The sequence below is a fragment of the Gorilla gorilla genome, chromosome 1 (genome assembly GCF_029281585.2).
Source record: "Gorilla gorilla gorilla isolate KB3781 chromosome 1, NHGRI_mGorGor1-v2.1_pri, whole genome shotgun sequence".
Lineage (NCBI taxonomy): Eukaryota > Metazoa > Chordata > Mammalia > Primates > Hominidae > Gorilla > Gorilla gorilla.
Window position 1 is genome coordinate 175433343 of NC_073224.2, and position 19407 is coordinate 175452749.

Here is a 19407-nt window from a genome sequence, read left to right on the forward strand (position 1 = left end):
TAGGCCAAACTACAGCACACAAGCACACACATTCTTCCACTGGTCCCTGCCTAGCTGGTACCTACTCCTCCATACATTGCCTCTATTTAAAATGTCTCTGCAGACTTATGACTTTACCAAACTGTACCGTTACTGAGTAATCACAAGAGATTAACATATAACAAACTAAAAAATGAGAATCTAAGTTATGTATCTGTTAGAGGAGCAAAAAAAAAAAAAAAAAAAAAAAAAAAGAGCAGCAGCCTTATCATTTATCTTCAAGCTTTAAAGATACCACTGAACTCTCCAGATGAGTAAGGAGTCAGACCTGGAGATGTCAGCCAAAATTTCCTTCTTCCTTTCCATCCTGCTGCCAAGGGTTTGTCAGCATCTGGGACAGCTTCCCAGACGGCCTAACACACCTGCATGGTTGTGGTACAGAAGATAAGTGAAGCCAAGTTCATCATGCAATGTACATCTAAACAGACCAAATGAAGGAGGATCAAGCTGCTGGGGCTTAGAGGGAGGTTTTGGTCGGGGGGTGGAGTGCAGGGTGGAGGGAAGCAAACAAACTTGAGAAGGACTAGGATGAAATTATAGTCTGGAAAATTATAATTACAAATCATGGTGCCTCCCATCATTCTCCAATGTGTCACTCATTCATTCAACAGATGTTTACTGTCATTTTCTCTTCTGAAAATGACTCTGCTGGTATGAAAGTTCATTACAGGTTTCTAGTAATGTTCATAATGATATTATCATTGGCTAATATCTGCTGAATACTTACCATGGAGTGGACACTATTCTAAGCACACTACATTTATTTCTTTAACTTTCATAAAACACCTTTGTGATAGGCACTATTATTATCTCTACATAGATGAGGAAACTGAAGCATATTTACCAAGTGCCTAGGGCAATCCAGATATTGTGCCTCATGTGTATATTTTATTTAATGTTCATTTCAAAATTACTGTAGCTTTAAAGATGAAAAACTAAGGGTCTGGGAGATTAAATAACATACCCCCAAATCGCTTGGCAAGGCTGGAATCTGAACCCAGGCAATGTGACTTCAGATCTGGTGCTCCTAACTCTATTGTCTTATAAGAATTTGCTACCTGATTGCTTCACATACATTAAAAGATGCTGCGGTCATGAGCTAACACCTGAACGTAATGCAGATCAACAATCCCTATGTGTAATTTCAAAATTCAAAAGGCTCTGAAAATCAAAAGTTTTACGTAACACATTTGTTAGCAAAATACGAAATAGCCTGAACTTATTTGGCAGTAAATCCTAACTTGAACTGATGTGTATGTATAGTCCTTGTTAAACCACTTAGTGTGCTATTTATACATTTTGATGCAGATCTCAACCAATGTATTTGATTATGGGGCTCTGCTCTAGATACCACTACCGGTGTTTTACATTCAGGGGGCATTAGGATTCTAAATCCTGAAATACTCATTTTGGAAGAAGGATTAAGAACCCACAGACCTCTCCCAGATCTTTGGGGGACATCTTAGTTCACTACATTATAATGCTCTTAGAGGCCTGGTCAATGTCATTACCACCCATGCCCCCCAGAATATATTCTCTATTCTCATACAATTTGATTTCCAAAAGCTGTTAAATAGTGCCAACAGTACATTTGTATTAAAAGTAACATAATTCATGTAGTGACTCCAGATCTTGATAAACATGGTCAATTTCTTATTTCCTTTCTGGCAGTGATATTCCAATTGATACAGTATCTGTTCTATCTTGGCAAATGCTTCCACCAGAGTTGACTGATGAAGGAGGCATGAACTACTCCAGATGCACCTTGCTCAAGCCAACACCCACAAAGGGCCAAATCAGATACTTCCTTCTCCTTTTTGTTAAAACAAAGGTGAATTCCTCAGTAGTAATAAAGAATATATGCCCGGAAGGGTTCAAGAGGCTGTGTTTTGGTCCCTATTTTACTCATTTATTAACAGGAGTGATTACTAATACTTTTATCTTAGTAGATCTTTTTATGACATAAGCATTTTTATATTCTTCATATCTAATAAATGTGGGTGGGCAAAAGAAAATTTTAAAAGCAAGAAAGATGTTTTAAATGTAAGCAGTAGTGGTTCTATAGACTACCTATTTTGTATAAACCCGTATTGATCCCAGAAGTGAAAGGGGATGTGTTAGGTCATAGTTCGGGGCTATCACCAAAGCAAAACATTTTTTTACCCCTTCTCCTTCCTCAAGTAGTTGGGGTGTGGGATGGAGAGGAGCTTTAAGAACTTTAGTGAGATGCCATGGGAAGCCAGTAGAACTTAGACAAGTAACTCATGACTTAACCAATTAGCCACATTTGGTGCAAGGTTAAAAGTTCAGGCTTAGGCTGGGTGCGGTGGCTCATGCCTGTAATCCCAGCACCTTGGGAGGCCTAGGTGGGCAGATCACCTGAGGTCAGGAGTTCAAGACAAGCCCGGCTAACATGGTGAAACCCCATTTCTATTAAAAATACAAAAAATTAGCCAGGCATGGTGGTGCACACCTGTAATCCCAGCTACTCGGGAGGCTGAGGGAGGAGAATTGCTTGAACCCAGGAGGCAGAGGTTGCAGTGAGTCAAGATTGCACCATCGCACTCCAGCTTGGGCAACAAGAGCGAAACTCTGTCTCAGAAAAAGAAACAAAACAACAACAAAAAAGTTCAGGCTTCTGTGTGTGCACAAGATCTCAAACTACAGGGTGAATTTTCACTATGCTCTAGGTCAATGGACAGTAATCGTCTTTCTTAAAATGCAGGGCCTGCTAAGCCTAGCTCTCAAAGGCTTAGTACTTTTATACTTTACAATTTCACATAAATTATTGCATTTGATCTTCATAACAACTGTATGTGGTAGGCAGGGCAGGGGTCTGAAACCACATTTTACAGACTAAAAAACTACACTTCCAAAGGTAGAAAATATATCCCAGGTAAAAAGTTAAAGTATTGAGGCCTAAATCAAGACCTTGAGTTAAAAACAGGCACTGTATTTAGCAAAGCTATTAAACAAATTCATTCATATCACCTTCTTCTTCTGTATAGCCTAGGAATCCTAATACTTGCATGTAGGGAAAAAATGAGCATTTGGGGGTTTTTTTCTATCCATTTTATTTTAAGCAAGATATATTGTCCAGGGTAATTAAAGAATCCCAGACAAAGGTTTTATATTTTTTATTACTTCTATTGCTATGTAAAATTATAAAAGAAATAGAGTACGGGGCTTTTGGGAGCTTTTGATTTTAATGCAAGAGCCAGGAATTCAAAATGATACACCTAGCCAACATTTTTGTGACTTCAGGGTAAAGATTTTCCTGGTTAATAGAGGACTTGGAAAATGGAAATGGAAAGGAAAATTTTTCCTAAAACATGAAAATGATCAGCCACTGGGAGTGGTGGCTCATGCTGTAATCCCAGAATTTTGGGGGGCTGAGGCAGGTGGATCACTTAAGCTTAGGAGTTCAAGACCAGCCTGGCCAACATGGCAAAACCTCGTCTATATGAAAAAATATAAATATTAGCCGGGTGTGACGGCACCCACAGGTAGTTCAGCTACTCAGGAGGCAGAGGTGGGAGGATCACTTGAGCCCAGGAGGCAGAGGCTGCAGTGAGCCAAGATTGTGCTACTGCACTCCAGCCTGGGTAACAGAATCAGACCATGTCTCAAAAAAAAAAAAAAAAAAAAAGTAAACGAAAAAGAGAAAAGAAAAGAAAATGAAGAGCCATCATGACAGGTCTGATCCTTCAGTCCTCTTGGATGATTTATTCACAGTAACAGGGTTAGGGTAGGCAGGGTGAGCATTCTGCTTTCTATTCCAAGTTGTCACTTTCCTTTATCCCAACTCCCGGGAGGGCTAAAGGAATCCCAGAAATCCGAACTCTTACTGTGAACACAACCCCAAGGGAGTCAGAAGTTAACTCTCCTCACTTTGCAAATCCCTGGAAATGAAGCCAAAGATACTGCCCAGCCCTGCCCATTACTCTTTCTTGTTTTTAAAATTCTTCATCAAATACTAAAACTAAAAATATGTTTTATTATATAGCGAACAGATTAAAATAGGTGAGGAGTTTTAAAATGTTATTTTAAATAGAAACATTTCACAGAATCTTCTGTTACATTTATTTCTGTAATTAAAAGAAAACAAGAACAAAATGTCTTATTCTTAAGTGCATGGTAACCGAGCACTCTGATTTAGAGACAAAACTGACCTTTCTCTCATTAATGCATGTACCTTGGAAAACTGGCGGTATCTTCTCAAGTTAATTATATGGATATTTATGACTCAGCAATTCCAATCCTTGGTATACACCTTGCAGACACATGGTTGTGTGTTCATCAAAAGACAAGTACAGTATACAACAATGTTCACACAGCAAAACTACTCGTAGTAGCACCTACCTAGAATACTCAAATGCCTATCAGCAATAGAAAATTAAACTGTGGTGAATTCGCATAACAGAATATTCAGTGATGAGAATGAAAAACGATTGCAACATGCATCAACATGATGAATCTCACAAACATGATACTGAGTGAAAGATGCCAGACACTAGCATACAAAGTGTATAATTCCATTTACATAAAGTTCAAAACCAGGCAAAACTAATCTAGCCTGTTAAAAGTCAGGATAGTGGTTATTCTTTGTGGGAGAATGAATAGAATAGGGCATAAAAGGAGCTTCCGGGATGCTGACATTTTCTGTTTCTTGATGTGGTTGCTGGTTACCGGATGTGTTCACTTTTGTGAGAATTCATCAAGATGTACACTTAAAAGACTGTGCATTCTTCTGTATGCTATGCTTCAATATATTTACTTTAAACATACATTCTAGGTAGTCTCTCTAAAATATACTCTACTCAAATGTTTTTGTAAATACACAAATGTTTTGTATATTTTTAAAACTATTGATGCATTCTTAAAAAGGAAGGGCAAGACTCTAGTAACTGGGCTATTATAAAAACTCAAAGAAAAATCTAAACCCCAATCCATAATCCAGATAAAACTGGGGCTATGCTAACTGAAGAGTCACCTAGCAATTCACAGATAAGGTCTCCTGAGCCTTCCCCGAGGCTACATCTTAATTGCTCCCTCACACTTTAAGTATATACAATATTGCTTAGTTCTCCAGCTTCCCATCTAACAGTACTGTACAAATCTGAATTTTCAGCAAGAAAAGGGGTATCTTTACTGAGTTTCATCCAACCTAGATGTTCTAAAGGTATGTTACATTATTAAATTAAATCTCTTTACATATTCCTTTCTTTTATTCCCTAAGCACTGCCTCCCCGCTCCCTCCCCAAAAGAGCAGGTTCAACACAAATGAAGTTAAAAATTAGAGTCACATAATAACAGTTGAATACAGTTCCCCCTACCTCTACTCCAAGGGGAAGAAAAAAAAAAAGACAAACATCTTGGTGTGTGTGTGTGTATGTGCGCACGTGTGCATGGGTAGCCTGCTTTCCCCACCTTGTACTGGCTGCACCTTAGTCCTTCCCTCTCTCCATCCACTGACCCACCCTCCCAAACCATCATCTCCTCCCTTACCAAATCTCCCAAATTAATTGAGCCTGCTTGACAGATAGCAAGAGAATTCCACTTTGCTGGAACAAGGACAATTACATGTGTGTTTAGTAAGACGGTCAGTCCAGACAGTTGGCCCAACCTTCACGCCACCAACAACTCTGCCAAATTTTAACTAGATATTGAAATGAATGCTACAGCAGAATACCACAGCAAAAAAATAAATACCTTTGCAAGCCTTATGAGATTCTGTGGGTCTCCCTCCCTGATATTTGCTAAGAAAATGTGGACTGAGTTTTTATTCAAAAGCTTATTCTCTTGCTATTTATGGGTCTCTGTGGCAAGCACATATGGCTGACAGTTCAGTAATGGCTTCATTCAGCTCTGGATCTGTTCCTATGATTCCAGGCATTGTGGTTAAAGGGGAGGAAAGTATAGATCACCACTGTTATCGCAAGAGGCTGACCAACACTAACCACTAAAAGACAAAATGCTGTCATTTAAACACATTTTTTTAAAAATCATGGGGCTGGGTGTGGTGACTCATGCCTGTAATCCTAGCACTTTGGGAGGCCGAGGCCGGTGGATCACATGGCTGACATGGTGAAGCCCTGTTTCTACCAAAAAAAAAAAAAAAAAAAAAAAAGCACTGAAAAGGTAATTAATGAAAACCTAATTTAAGTATTTTAAGAAATAAAATGTGTATGACTGTATTCTTCCCTAAGTATACCCCATGAATAATCTTTTACCAGGTTTGAAGGGAACCCTCCTGTCCAGATTAGACATCATCTGATTTTTACCAGACTATTTAACCTCATACTATTAAACAAATGGAAGGCCCAATAAAAATGGCATTCTCTGATGAGGCTAATTATTCTGCATTCTGAGGTCAAAAATCTGTTGCTATAGATCTTGGTCACTTTTAAAATTATTATTTTAGAGACAGTCTTACTGTGCTACCCAGGCTGGAGTGCAGTAGCATGATCCTAGCTCACTGCAGCTTTGAATTCCTGGGCTCAAGTGATCCTCTCGCCTCAGCCTCCCAAGTAGCTAGGACTTGTGCATCACCACTGCTGGCTAATTTAAATATATATATATATATATTTTTTTTTTTTTAGAGATAGGATCTCGCTATGTCACTGAGATTGGTCTCAAACTTCTTGCCTCAAGCAATCTTCCCACCTTGGCCTCCCAAAGTGCTGGGATAACAGACATGAGCCACCATGCCTGGCCTTTGGTCAATTTTTAATCTCAGAATTTGTTCATTTTGGATACACGTGGTTCAAGAAAATAGTTTGCCAAGAGTATGGAAAAGGTTACCACTAAAAAGAAAAATAGAAAGTAACCTAAGTATCCAACAATAGGAAACCAGTTAAAAGACTCTTCATCCAATCAAAAACATTGTGCAGCTATTAAAAGCATGTTTATATAAAAAATTTATTGTTAATATGTGTAAAGCAGCATTTAAATATATAAATATTATTCTAATTATGCGTGTGTGTGTGTGTTGATGTGTGTGTGGATGTCCTATGTATCATAATGTTGCCATGTATCCCAAGGGCCTGGAATGCACTCAGGTGCTTTGCAACACATTGTCTCATGTAATATTTACAATGACCTTTATAACTACGTCCTCATTTTACAGATGAGGGAACTGAGGTTCTGAGAGATTAATTTGATAAAGCTGAATATTAGTAAGTACATGGTCAAGTCTGAATACAAAGCCTGTCTTACTCCTAAATTTATGTGTAATCCCCTATGCAAAGATCATCTTTAATAGAGTTTAATAGAGAAAACTTACGTAACACCTAGAAGTTGATCAAAATAGTAACAGGGCTTGCCTGTAAATAATATATATCTAAAATATATATTTTTCCTTTCTTCCCCCACAAATCTTAAAATTGAATATATAACAGAGAAAGACAAACATTTTTCAGAGTTGTCAAACTCACAAAAGCACATACATCCAAAGTGACAACTAGACTCTACACCACCTCAAGAGCTTTCTGAGGAGAAAATAAATTCAGAGGCTTATGTTTGATGCTCACTATAAAAACTATGTCTTGAATGGCACAGTGACTTGCGAGAAACCAGGGCTATTCCAGTTTATATAACAAAGGGAAATGCTTAGTTACTGAAAACCATGGCAAAGGAAGAGGCTTACTTTGGGAATTAAAAAAAAAAATGCATCAGTGACACAATAGACGACCTTGTGCAAATCAAACTGTACGCCCAGGTACACATGACCCAGGTCAACAAACTTCCTTATTTTGTTTTAGTGTTGCTATAAATAATGATCATAGCTAATGCTTATATAGTGCTTACTATCTGTCAGGCACTAAGTGCTTTACATAACTCATTTATCTCATAAACGAGAAGATGAATTCATATAGAGTGCACTAAAAATATTATAAATGTACTTCACACACCATTATGATAGTTATCTACTATTATTCTATTTTACTATAGTTAATCCTTTAAGACTATAATAACATTCTATTAATGATAGTTGTTCTATGATAGTCTACTATTATTCTATTTTACTATAGTTAATCCTTTAAGACTATAATAACATTCTATTAATGATAGTTGTTCTATGATAGTTGGAGGTATGGGGGGAACAAAAATACCTGTTTAGATATTTACTGACTCAACTCCCACCTCATTCTGTTTTTGTTTTCTTATCACCCAGGTGGATGGAGTGCAGTGGCATGATCACGTCTCATTGCAGACTTGACCTCCCAGGCTCCAGTGATCCTCTCGCCTCAGCCTCCTGTGTAGCTGGAAATACAGGAGCGTACCAGCACACCTAGCTAATTTTTGTTTTTTTGTTGGTTTTGTTTTGTTTTGTTTGGTAGAGACAGGGTATCGCCATGTTGTCCAGGTTGGTCTCGAATTTCCGGGCTCAAGCAATCTGTCCACTTCAGCCTCCCAAAGTGCTGGGATTACAGGTGTGAACCACTGCTCCCAGCCCCATATCTCATTCTTAACAACCTCCTACCAATGGCAATTTCTCCATTTTCTAAAGTTCTATAGCAATGACTGTCTATGCTACAATCAAAGTAATATGTCCATTACAAAACATTTGAAAATATATAAAGAAGGGAAAAAATCTGTATCTGACTACTCCATAAAAACCAATATTGTTTACATTTTACTTTATTTCCTTCCAGTCTTTAGAATTTCTAGGTCCTAACCTTATTGTTAATTCCTTGACAACTGGCCCATGCCATGATTCCTTAACACAGTGGATTGTACACAAAAAGCATGAATAAGCATTGTGTATCCATCCACTAGCCTAAGCATTACATTATACAGATCATTATTTTATTTTGGTTGGGTACTCAACCAGCTAGCAAAAACAGGAAGATATCCTTTCTCCCTAGGCTAAAAAATGTTCCCCTTCTCTCAACAATTAACAAGTCTTTCCTTCCATTTTTCCTTCCCTCTCCTCTTTCAGCTTTAAGTATTTGTATGTGCGTGTGCATGTGCACGTGCGGGTGCGCGCACACACACACACACACACTCACAGCCACTTGGATACTTCAAGTTTGCCAAAGAACTCAAATTATGAATTCCTTAGTCCGGTGGCATTTAACTTTAACACCCTACAAACCAACATGAGCTCTGAATTTTAAGAAAGCGTGTGGGAGAGTCACAATTTGCTGACAAGTGTCACCTTTACAAAGGACTGCCTATTTTGGTTCACTCCATCCCTCAAAAGAAATTACAGGGAAAAAGGGACAGCCTGCACTCTGATTTAGCAGGGAAAATCTAAAGCAATCATCTCAGCGAGAAGAGTTTCTAGTCTTGATCACTTGATTTCCTGTTACAGCATTCAAAACCAGGAGAGCGGGTGAGTAAACATGAACCCAGAGAACAAAGGCAGGCAAACCAAGACGGAAACACTTCCCCAAATGCAATAAAGGTTCTGAAGGGTTATTGGGTTTTTGCTGTTGTTTTGGCTTTCAAAGTGGGTAAGAGGAAAAATGTCAAATAAATTAGTTCCACATGTTGGAAAGAGTCCGCTGTTAGCCAATATAACTTGACTAAAAGTAATATTCATGACAATGCACATGGCAACCTCTCAGAAATGGAAAGTCGAGTTGCCCAAACTCTTTGCAGATGGTGCCAAATTTCCACTCCCCTATTTTCACTCTCCCAACACCAAACGCCTCCACCCCTACCCCCTAGATCTCCATTAAGGCAATTTTTGTTTCACTTTTAAAGGAAAAAAAAAAAGAGACATTTAGCGGCCATACATGTATTCTTGGAGGGTGGTGCTTTATATAAGCCTTCAATATTCAGTGTTCTGTGTGTACACGAATCCACACAAATGCTTAGGTCTCTGGGAATCTATCCATTAAGGACAAAGGGAACTGGAAAACCTGAGATGCTTAATCTTCCAGACTTAAGTGACTGATGTTTAATTACTGTCTCAGGCAATCAATCAAGTCCTTTCTAAAGGAGTCAGAAGCTATATAAAATATGGTCCCATACCCTTAAGAAACTCACCCTGTAGTTGGAAAGAGAAATTAGGAATAAAAAAATAAAAAGCAACAGTGAACAATGCAATACAGACTCTGGTATGAACTCAGTATGCTTGGCACAGGCCCAAGGTGCTGTCAGAGTTCAGCAGGGGAGAAACTTGGACTTGCCTTTGAGGTAGGATTTAAATAGGAAAAGAGAAAAAAAGCTTGGGTGAGAGCATTTCAGAGCATTCACTAAGAGGGTCTGGCGCTTAGCATATATTCATAAAGAAAATATTTATTAAGCCCCATTTTGGGCCAAGTACTGTTTAGACCCTAGAGATACAAGAGAGGGTATAACAGGAAAATCCTTGCCCGTTTGGACCCTACATTCTAGCCCCATTGGCCTCAACTTACAAAGGACTCACTACACATTGGCCTGCATATTTGGAAATGGGGTGTTCAAAGATAAAGACACTGTTTCTTGCCTGAAAAAGTTCACATTCTAGGGAGGCCCTGAAGCCAATAATTATGATACAAAGTCACATGTGGTAACAGAAAGCCAAGCTTCCTAAGGGGCCCTTTTGGAAATAAAGCTGAACTAAATGGAATACATAGACTGTGCAGGGTTTTCAAGCCAGGGAGAGGAGCTGGCTTTTATGCGTGTGGTAGGCACTTAGTAAATATTTTTTTGAATGGGTAAATGAGTAAATGTATATTTGCCAAGAAATAAATAGCCGTTAAAAGGATTTTTAACTGGGGAGTGACATGATAAAATAGGTGCTTTAAGAATGTTTATATTCCACATGCTCAGGGCCAGGCACCCACTTTCCTAAACTGTTCCTAAGCCTTTTCGCAAAGAAAAAAATGCAGTCCATTTAGAAATCCATTAGCATCCCAAGGGTCTGTGACAACTCTAAGAACCAAATGAACAGCATCATCTTCTAGTATGATGCTTGAGAGGCTCTGACGTTGAGTTTCCAATGTGTCTTACCTCCCCCAAAAGATTATAAAGTCCTGTGAGGGGCAGTTTTATTCAGTCTTGCAATCCCTATAGCACTTGCATGAAGTAGTGTTGGAGAATGAGACTGAGAAATACTTGTTCAAAAAATAATTTTAAAATAACTTAATGGAAAACAACTGTTGGGGTTTAAAACACAGTTGCAATGTTGCATTCTGAGATGAAGATAAGTTTTCAACACTTCAAAATATGCTACTAACTGTGAGGCTGTTTTGGATGTTTTTCTGAAGAAGTGTTCATTTATATCACGTCCAAAGAGAGAATTTTCATAAATACGATTCTGGTATATTCCTTTATTCAAATAAATACTTTTTCAGTACAATCATCAAGTACAGAAAGTATAAATCAAAACATCACAAAACCTAAATAACTAATAATATCAAATTGCAGCTCTGTGCGAACTAGCTCTACAGTCTGGTGAAGTCATTTAGCCTCCTCCCTAGGCTTAGTTTCCCTCACATAAAAAACAGGAAACTGGGTTAGATTCTATAAAATACCGTGAACCTAAAATTTCTACTCTACCATTGTGCTAGAATTTTATTGACATGCCAATTGCTAGACTTTTGAAAAGCTACTAATGCTAAGAGTCTTTCTGTCATATGATGTCTCAAGAAAATTATACTTGCTGACTTAAATTGTTTAAAAATAATTATAAATATATCTCTGAAACTGCTGCAGGGGGGAGTACCCAAATACTGATGCGCTGAATTTTTTAAGATGAAAATTTAAATAGAATCAATCTTGAAAATGATGAGTTTAAATGTGGAAATTGAAGCCATGAGTCAAAGTAGTGAGCCTTTATGGAATAAATGTGATGCTAATATGATTACATAAATGACTCCCAGGTCCTCCTGACTATGTCGTTTTTCAGGCTGTCACAGCCAGGGTGCCTGTCACGCATATCGAATGCCATGGTAACAGCCCTTGCCTGTAAAGGCTGCAGCACCACATGCCATGACTCTCAACAATAATTATTAACTAACATCTTGACTGAATGATGGCTTTCTGGACTCAGATGCACAATATAATCTTAATAAATAAATGCTGGGTAGAAATTTTCTCAAGTTTTTGGGTTAAAAATAAAGGAAACATAAAACGGGGAGTTAAAAAAAAACTTTGCCACTTACCAGCAGGGTGGCCTTGGAGAGGTTGGATTTGCCTCCATTTGCTTATTCATAAAATGTAGGTGATAATAGCTACTTCACTGGTTTTTGTGAGGCTCAATGCAAGTATAGCACTTATTTCTTGCATATAGTAAGAGCTCAATAAATAGTAACTTTTTAAAAATCCTTCAAAAAGAACATGTATTCATAGAAATAATGTCATTTGGGACTACCTGGGTCCCATTCCTAATGATAGGAACTCCTCCAAATCAGCATTTCTGAAGCCTTCGGAAGTGACAAGACTTTTGCAAAGCTATACATTTTCAGGAAATGGCTGTGGTATTAAAGATCCAGCTGTGACACTGGTAGCTCCCGGTGCCTTTATAAGCTCCGCTCCCAGTCTCAACAAACTGGCCTCTTCAAGTTCAAGTTGGGTCCTTGAGAAAGTGATTTTTTCCCCCTTGTTTATAAGACCTGATGGGAACACCTGTCTGAGAACAAGCCAAATCTCCAGTTTACTTTAGCCCAAGGTTTTGGACGCACACGCCAAGGAGGCCAAAGGAGTAAACTGAAGTTAAGAAATATGTTGCAGAGGTGCTGGTCCCTCCCAAGCTAGCACCCCTCAACAAACAATTCGTTTTTTCTGGGCAGGGCAGCATAAGTACTGGGTGAGGGGAAAACGCAATCATTGGCTAACCTTTAAAGAGAATAGGAGGGCTGGTCTGAGACACCTTCTCAGACCTAAGCAAGCAGAGTCAAAAAAGATTAAAGCCCTTTTGGTGCTGTCACTCAATATTTACTTTCACATCATGCTGCAAATACAGTGACCCTCACAGAGGGCAACAGGACTCCTGCTCACCTAGAGAGGCAGTCTAGTGTGGGGACAAAGGTCTGGGCTTTGGATTTTCCAGACTTCAGGTATGTCAGATGTGTGTAACCCAGAACAAATTATCCAAACCGTCTGAGCCTGTTTCCTCACGGGAATTTCAGCAACATGCCTCCAACCCCACAGAGACAGAATAGATTTATCATAGCCACCTATTAGGTTTGCTCTTCGAATTAAATGGCATGACCAGCTAAGACAGCATCTGGTATACTGTTTTTGCCCAATTAAGTGTAGCTGGTATTAAAACTGTTGTGGTTTTCTCCGAACATCCAACATCCAGTGTTAATCACCCATACATGTTCGGTAAATGTTTAATGACTAAACAAAAGATTTGGTACAACTACTCATTTGACAGAAGAGGAAATCAAGCGTGCAGGAGGTACGTGATAAGTGACCAACCAGAGGCAGGACTGAATACTTCTCCTAACTCTCAGCCTCCCACTATTAAATTTTTTACCATGCTAATTCCTCATGTAATTTTCAAAATCTGGCTGTACTGCACACCGAACTAGAAACTAAACGATATTTATTTACCCCTCAATGCCAGTTGGAACGGAAAGGGAAAATTTATTATCCCAAACTACTGAACAAGGACAAAACCAGAACATCAAATTATTCTCCCCACCAAGTAAATATTTAATTTGGCTTGAGTTCCTGGATGGGAAGCATTGTGTAGTGGAAAGAGCATGGGTTCTGGAAGCAAGGAAGTTGGACTCTGGCTGCTGGCTCCACATTTACTCTAGAGTTGAAGGCATGTTGTTTAAATGCCCGGAGACTCCATTTTCCTATCTCCAAAAATGGGTATAATAAATCTATGTTTGGGGAGTGACTACTAAGGGAGGAATACAACATTTCTTTATGGAATGATGAAAAATGTTCTAAAATTAGATCATGTGATCATTGCATAACTAGAAACTTACTAAAAACCACTGAATTGTACACTTTATATAGGAGACTTTATGGAATGTAAACCATCTCAGTCATATCAACCTTATGGTCATAGCTTTGAGGACTTAATTAGTTATTACCTATGTGAGGAATATGATGGGGAGTACAACGTAGGGGTTCAATAACAGTTGCATAAATTGGATTTCTGACACAAAGGTGGTGGTTATCAAACTTAAGGGTACAAAACACATTTTGGATTGCTTGTTGTAAAAGGCAGATTCCTAGGCCCACCACCACCACAGATGAGTCCAGAGGCCCAGAGGAAGCTGGGGGAGGTCAGCATGTGTAAGACTCATGGAGGTGGCCCTGAGGGAGGTGGCCTACTAAACACTGCTTTAAAAGTCCTTTACTAGGGGACGTTTCAAATGGAGATATTTCTACTGTCAATTTCTTGAAATGTCAGTAATGGTCTCCCTATATTGAATTTCTGTACAAATCCAAATTCCCAGAGCTGGCCATGGTGGCTCACGCCTGTAATCCCAACACTTTGGGAGGCCGAGGTGGGTGGATCACCCGAGGTCAGGAGTACGAGACCACCCTGGCCAACATGGTGAAACTCTGCCTCTACTAAAAATACAAAATTAACCAGGTGTGGTGGCACATGCATGTAATCTCAGCTACTTGGGAAGCTGAGGCAGGAGAATCACTTGAACCCGGGAGGCAGAGGTTGCAGTGAGCCAAGATCATGCCATTGCACTCCAGCCCGGGCAACAAGAGCAAAACTCTATCTCAGAAAAAAAAAAAAAAAAAACCCTCCAAATTCCCATCAAGTATACTTAAAAGTAAGCTCTGGCTAAAAGAAATTTCTTAACAAAGAGGTGGAGAAAGACGGAGGGAGAGGGAAGAAAGAAAAGCAATATCTACTACTGCTAAACCACTTAGAGGGGGCAAAAGGGACATATTCCCAATCTTTAGGTATTAACCACTTTCTACTTGTGTCCACCAAGTTCAGAATTAGAGATGAAATAAGCTTTAGTGGGCTTCCTGAGAGGACAGGAGAAAGAGAAGAAGGAACGGGCACTTTGATTTGTAATGTCTCTGCCTTAACCAACCTGAAAAGTATCTACTGGTACCCCTGTTCTACAAATGAGGAAACTAAGGCTTGGCAGAATGCATGACAAAGCAACTTCCACCAAAGTCTCACATCCAATATGCAGCAGAGTGAAACTGCAATCCCACAACTCTAGGCTTCCCAAGGGCAAGGCCAGGGGGCTGGAATCTGGGATCTAGATCTCCTGGTCCTTCCAGGAGCTGAAGAAGGTGATCAGCTTCCATTGTCCTAGCTTCATCCTTCCTTAGGTGAATGTTCTAGAAATGCTCACTTGCCAGTCATGGCCCAACTCTGTTTCCTGTTACTGAGCACAGACTATGGGCCAGCCCCAAGCTAGGCTCTGGAAGATGCAGCACTAAGACAGTCCTGCCCTTGAATTGCTCAGAGTGCAAGGGAGAAGAGGCAAGTGCAAGCAGATACTGCAGGATACGTAGTGGCAAGTGTGAGGAAGGGACATTCCATCCAAATATTATGCAAAGTCATCAAGAGCCTCAGGCTCAGCATTCAACAGGGAATATTATTAAGGCCTGATGTGCAGAGTTGGAGATATAACAGGAAGGCTTTTTGTTTGTTTACCTGCCCTTCATATTTATCAAGAGCCCCAAATCTATACTTTTGATCTTCTCTCCTAATGAGATTTTACACACAGTCAGAGATAAAATAACACAATAGAAAGAAAAAGATGGCCGGGCGCGGTGGCTCACACCTGTAATCCCAGCACTTTGGGAGGCCAAGATGGGTGGATCACCTGAGGTCAGGAGTTCAAGACCAGCCTGGCCAACATGGTGAAACTCTGTTTCTACTAAAAGTACAAAAATTAGCTGGGCATGATGGTGCACACCTGTAATCCCAGCTACTCCAGAGGCTGAGGCAGAAGAATTTCTGCAACCCAGGAGGCAGGGGTTGCAGTGAGCCAAGAAGATGCCACTACACTCCAGCCTGGGTGACAGAGTGAGACTCTGTCTGAAAAAAAAAAAAAAAAAAAATGCTGGGCTCACGACTGTAATCTCAGCACTTTTGGAGGCCAAGGCAGGTGGATAACGAGGTCAGGAGATTGAGACCATCTAACACTGTGAAACCCCATCTCTACTAAAAATACAAAAAAATTAGCCGGACGTGGTGGCTGGTGCCTGTAGTCCCAGCTACTCAGGAGGCTGAGGCAGAAGAATGGTATGAACCCAGGAGGCGGAGCTTGCAGTGAGCCGAGATCATGCCACTGCACTCCAGCCTGGACAACAGAGCAAGATTCCGTCTTCAAAAAAAAAAAAAAAAAAAAAAGAGAGAGAGAGAGAGAAGAAAAAGATATCTATTATTCAATTTTGAGCTTGCATTCCACTAATAGAACACATCATGTATAGTATTCTCTGAATTAATGCTTTAAAAACAAATGCTGAAATTAGTTCATAAATGGCACAATTGTACTGCATGTTTACATTGAGTTAATTTGGTAAACAGATACGTTTAAAACATTAGTGTTGGTAACTCTGTTTGGCATTTCTTCACTTATTAATATACCAACAGGTTCAAAAACTAGAGGTGGGCTGGGCCACTCTCAGCCTCTGAAAAGTCCAGCTGCTATAAATACATATGGATGAATCCTAGTTACCCAAGTATTTGCAATATTCCCCATCTATAGCCACAACAGCTCGGTGTCTGAAGGGCCTCTCTCTCTTGTTTTTGAGACAGGGTCTCACTCTGTCACCCAGGCTGGAGTGTGATGGCACAATCTCGTCTCACTGCAAACTCTGCTGCCTGGGTTCAAGTGATTCTTGTATCTCAGCCTCCCATGTAGCTGGGGCTATAGGCCTGCACCACCACACCTGGCTAATTTTTGTATTTTTAGTAGAGACAGGGTTTCACCATGTTGACCAGGTTGGTCTCAAACCCTTGGCCTCAAGCAATTCACCCGCCTCGGACTCCCAAAATGCTGGGATTACAGGTATGAGCCACCATGCCTGGCCCTGCAAGGCCCCTCTTTGGGGCTCTGTTGGGAACTCCAGCCTCACATATTCAAGTAATTGTCCTAATCCTACAGAATTCACTCATTCATGTCCTGCCTCTCGTTATAAAAAATACCAATAAACAGTAACAAATCCTTCTGAGCTGTTACCTTCTACCACTACTGCTGCTGCTGCTACTACTACTAGTACCACTACTTTACTCCTCCTCTTCCTCATTACAAGCTTTCAAGTAAGAACAACAAGCCCTATTTTATAGATGATGAGCCAGACATAGACAGTAGATTTGAACTCAGATATGTCTGACTCCAAGACTAAGTCTCTTGCCACTTCCAGGCCCAAAACTCTCCAATGGCTTACCAATGAATTCAGAGTAAAACCCCAAGTCCTATCTTGGTTCCAAAGTCTTTACCTATCATGAGCACCCTTTGAGCTTCTCCCCAGTCCTTGGCCCTTCTTTTCTTTCCCCGCCCCTCAACATACCGGCCTCCAGTTTGCCACTCAAACTTGATGAGTGTTCTCCAGCTGCAGGGCCTTGGTACTCCCCATTCCTCTTTCTGAAACACATCTCCTTGGGATGGGCTTGCTCCCAGCCTACCTCCAGGCCTCTGCTCAAATGCCATTTTATGCAAAATAGCAACTCCAGTAGCTCATCACATCCAACACACCTGATGCTCTACTCTCGTCTGCAGTCTCCACAATACGTATGCTGCGTGAGCACGAGGGCTTTTTGTTGTTGTTGTTGTTCCCAGTGTCCTCAGTGCCTAGAACCAGCCTATAGTAGGCATTCAATTAATTAATTCACAAGAAGGGCCCAAGTTGTACATCTGCTATGAGTCAGCCATACCCCACTGGAAATTCAAAACACAGAGAACCACTCGAAGAGTCTCTCTCTGCTACTTAGAATGCAATTTGCCTCTAATTTCCCTGATAAGTTTTATCATTAAGACTCCCTTAATTTTCACCTCCTTGGAAAGTATTCTGATCTTTATGCACTGGGGGCCTCACGCTATTCTAACACTTTACAAAAGGCATTGCAATCATTTGTTTACATATCTAGTCCTCCCCACCCTTATCCCTATCCTGTGAGTTTCTAGAACACAGGGACTCATTCTTTCTCATCTTTCAATTCACAGTATATAGTGGTTTGCCATATTTTAATATATGCTGTAGTGATACCTTCTAATACATCCTACAGAAGCTTCCAGTATTCAGGTAACGGAATGAGTCTGGCATTAAACTGTAACATGGAAGATTTTCCCACCACAAAGAGCAGTATCACCAACCAAACCCGTCAGTGTATAAACACACACAGCCTGTGCTGGTATAGCAAACGCTTCTCCATGTTTGAGCAACAAAGAGACACCAGGGGGTAATGTGCAAGTTAATAAGCTGAGAATCACTCTAAACACATCTGTAGGTAGATATTGGTTCTTTCAGAGTTTATGGTCTTGTTGACCTTGTTTACTTTCCTAGAATAAGTTCTTCAAGACGGTCTTTTTTGTCATTGTTCTGGTTCTCCTTCTCCTCCCACCCCTACACAGACACACACACACACACACACACACACACACACACACACACACACACATACACACACACACACACAACCACATTCATTCTAAATCATTAACTAATGAAAAGCAAAGGTACAGAAGGCAGAGTTATTCATCCTCAGATTAAACTCTTGACTTAAATTAGACGTTTGCCGGGATTTCTCCCTTCTCAATCTCTTCAAGCCTAATTAATAATCAAGAAACCTGGAAGAATCCACAAACACTATGCAAATACAGGCAGGTGAAATCAGTTTGCTCATTGTCAGCACTGGAGAGGAGGACTGCATCCAAACACAATGAACTGGACTCCCTGAAACTGTCCGACTTACAGACTCTAGAGTGTTTCCTTTAAAGGGTTTTGGGCAGGCAGGAAATAAGAATGCTTTTCATTCTATCCACAATACATTAATTTCAAGTTTAAGGAATGAAGCCAGCAGAGAAGCATTCCATGTAATGAACAGACTTGTGCTGTATTATAGAACTGGCTGAATCTGATATACAGTTCATTGCCAATAAGGTTTTCCTTGGATTTTTAAAAACAAATTCCTAGAGAGATTGAGGCTTAGGAAATAAGTACTTGTGAGAATTCATTCTTCCTTCTAAAAAAAAAAAAAAAAAACGATGGAGTGTTGATACACATCTGAGCTCATTCTTTTTCTTTTTTTTTTTTTAGACAGAGTCTTGCTCTGTTGCCCAGGCTGGAGTGCAGTGGTGCCATCTCGGCTCACTGCAACCTCCACCTCCTGGGTTCAAGTGATTCTCCTGCCTCAGCCTCCCAAGTAGCTGGGATTACAGGTGTGCACCACCATGTCTGGCTAATTTTTGTATTTTTAGTAGAGACGGGGTTTCACCATGTTGGCCAGGCTGGTCTCGAACTCCTGACCTCAGGTGA

General features: G+C 40.1%; 1 protein-coding gene across 4 annotated transcripts in view; it reads right to left on the reverse strand.

Annotated features, from left to right (window-relative positions):
• Nucleotides 1-19407, reverse strand: part of CACHD1 (cache domain containing 1) — a 223048-nt gene that overhangs the window by 143050 nt on the left and 60591 nt on the right. The gene's annotated exons all lie outside the window — the stretch shown is intronic.